The 2,697-nt window shown below is 31.7% G+C and overlaps 1 non-coding gene across 1 annotated transcript; it reads right to left on the bottom strand.

Moving 5' to 3' along the window:
- Positions 1-2,233: 2,233 nt before the first annotated feature.
- On the bottom strand, positions 2,234-2,340 carry LOC127813803 (small nucleolar RNA R71). Its single transcript, XR_008026209.1, has one exon. It is a non-coding gene; the product is annotated as a small nucleolar RNA R71 (small nucleolar RNA).
- Positions 2,341-2,697: the final 357 nt, after the last annotated feature.

The following is a 2,697-nucleotide window of genomic DNA, read 5'->3' as shown; positions in this document are numbered from 1 at the left end:
TATATATATTTATATTTAGATAGAATATGGACTAATGTGAAAATTTATTCATATTTAGTAGTCATAATTGAGTAGTATTTTTAATATTTTATATGTATTTTACTTAGAATTGTTTAGTATTTTGAGTTTTCTTTTCATATATTTAATTTTTAGTATTTCTTGTTATTTTACAGCAATACTACTTGGTGTCTGGGTTAAAAAATAAAAAAATTATAAAGTTAATTTCAAAATTAATACTATAAATTAATATTATAATATAAATAAAAAATAAATATTATAAATAATTAGTAGTATAATACAATTAAAGTTAATATAATTAATAATATATTAAATATTATATTTTATATTATTTATATATATGATATATTATATATTATACTATATATATATATGATATAAACTAACGTGAACATATATATATATATATATTATATATTAATGAGGGAAGCTGCGTGAATGTGCAGGGGAGGGGAGGGCTAAGTAAGTCATGCGCATATATATTATAATATGCAAGGAATGCACAAAGGAAATTGAAGGGAGACTTGGGATGAATTGCGGTGGCGCAAGAAAGAATTGAAGGCAGCGACAGGGACTTGAGGAAATTAAGGAGCAGAGCAAACACGCAGGGACTTGAGTGGATATCGGAGGCGGCGCGCGGAGGAAGGTTGGAGATTAATTGCACTCGCACCGAAAAGCAAAGCAGCTATAAAAATTATTGGAGAAGAATTCTAAATTAATTTTTTTGATTGTTAATTTTATTATTCTTGAATTAATTTTTGAATTTTAATTATATATTTTTGAATTTAATTATGATGAATTCTGTTACCATGGTTGGCTGAATTTCTTGTTAGCTAAGGTAACGAGATAGCTGCGAGACAATGTTGTGATTGATGCTGTTGTTGGTTAATTTGATTGATGTTTATTTCATGTGATTATGTGATATGACTATTACTGTTTTGACAGCCTAATCATCTGTTAAATGATTTTTTGAACATAAATGATACAGACTAAGTAATTTTATATTAAGCTTTGCATATCACATAACTTAGATTGGATATTGAAACATATCAAGTATGAATATTCATCTTTATGGTAACTTGAATTTGCTTGAATTAGTGATTTGAGTTTGTGAATTTCACAAAACTTAATGCGTCGTTAATTAATTGATTTTACATGGACTAAGTGTAGAATTAATGATTGGCAATAGTTTTTGTTATACTCAGACCAAAGAATAATAAATAAGTTATGAAATTTCGCCGTTATATGTAAGTAAAATCTATCTAATTAACTTATTTGGTAAGGATTACAATATTATTGTAGGTGAATTGAATTCCTTAGCTATTTTCTCTCTCTGTTTTAACCTATCCGATTGCTCTTTATTTTGCTATTTTCTATATGTCGTATTCTTTTTATTTTATTTTGTAGTTAGTTGATATTATCTCTAATTCAATTTTTCTAGTTAAAGAATAGGATTGCTCTGTTTCAATACTTGTTTTAGCAATTCTCATGGGAACGATATTTTACTCATTCACTTTATTACTAGATCGACTGGTGCACTTGTCATTATATTTTAGGCACATCAAGTTTTTGGCGCCATTGCCGGGGAACTGTTTGTTAACAATATTGAGATTTGCAATTCTTACTTTAATCTGGAATTAGTTTATGTTATTTAGTTTTATAGTTTTTTTATTTATTTTATTCATTCATTCATTTTTTTTTCATTTTCTTTTTAGGTGAATCTAATGCATGACCCATGCTAGAAAATCTGAGTTGATAGATTTTGATCCAAAAATTAAAAGAATGCTTCATAGACTGAGTAACCAACAAAAAGAGATTATGAAAGCAGAAGACCAAAATAGAGAAGCCTAGAGGTCATTGAAGGATTATGCATCACCTTCTGTTGATGGCATTCCCTCGGGTATTCGTAGGCTGGCAGTACAAGCTAATAACTTTGAGATCAAGTTGGCAATCATCCAAATGATGCAAACCACGGTTCAATTTGGTGGCTCCGTTAATGATGACCCAAACGCACACATCGCCAACTTCCTAGAGATTTGTGATACTTTCAAGTATAACAGTCTTTGATGATGCTATACACCTAAGATTGTTCCTATTCTCGTTAAGAGACAAGGCGAAAGCGTGGTTGAGTTCACTTCCACCGGGTTCTATCACCACATGGGATGCCATGGCCCATAAGTTTCTAGCCAAGCACTTCCCACCATGAAAAACTGCAAAGATGCGAAATGATATCACTACTTTTGTGCAATATGAGATAGAGACATTGTATGAAGCCTGGGAGCGCTTCAAGGAGTTGTTAAGGAAGTTTCCACACCACCAATTACCCGTGTGGCTTCAAGTACAAACTTTATATAATGGGTTATCTTCTACTAATCGTTTTATAATTGATGTAGCTGCAGGAGGTACCATTATGAGGAAGACACCTGATGAAGCTTATGAGTTGTTGGATGAAATGGCGTCCAACGGTTATCAATGGCAAGTTGATAGGCAACCAATGAGGAGACCGACTATAGGATATGAAGTGAGTAACATCAGTGGTTTATCCATTTAGGTAGCTGCCCCTAATGCAAAGTTGGACAATTTATGCAACCTATCCATGCCTCCCAGGAGCATCACTTGTGGCTTACGTGGAGCGGTAGGACATGGTTCAGTAGAGTGCTAAATGGGGAATACTTTTGC

This window comes from Diospyros lotus, chromosome 11 (assembly GCF_014633365.1).
Source record: "Diospyros lotus cultivar Yz01 chromosome 11, ASM1463336v1, whole genome shotgun sequence".
NCBI classification, from domain to species: Eukaryota; Viridiplantae; Streptophyta; class Magnoliopsida; order Ericales; family Ebenaceae; genus Diospyros; species Diospyros lotus.
Note: the sequence above shows the minus strand (reverse complement) of the source record. Positions and strands in the feature narration are given on the sequence as shown.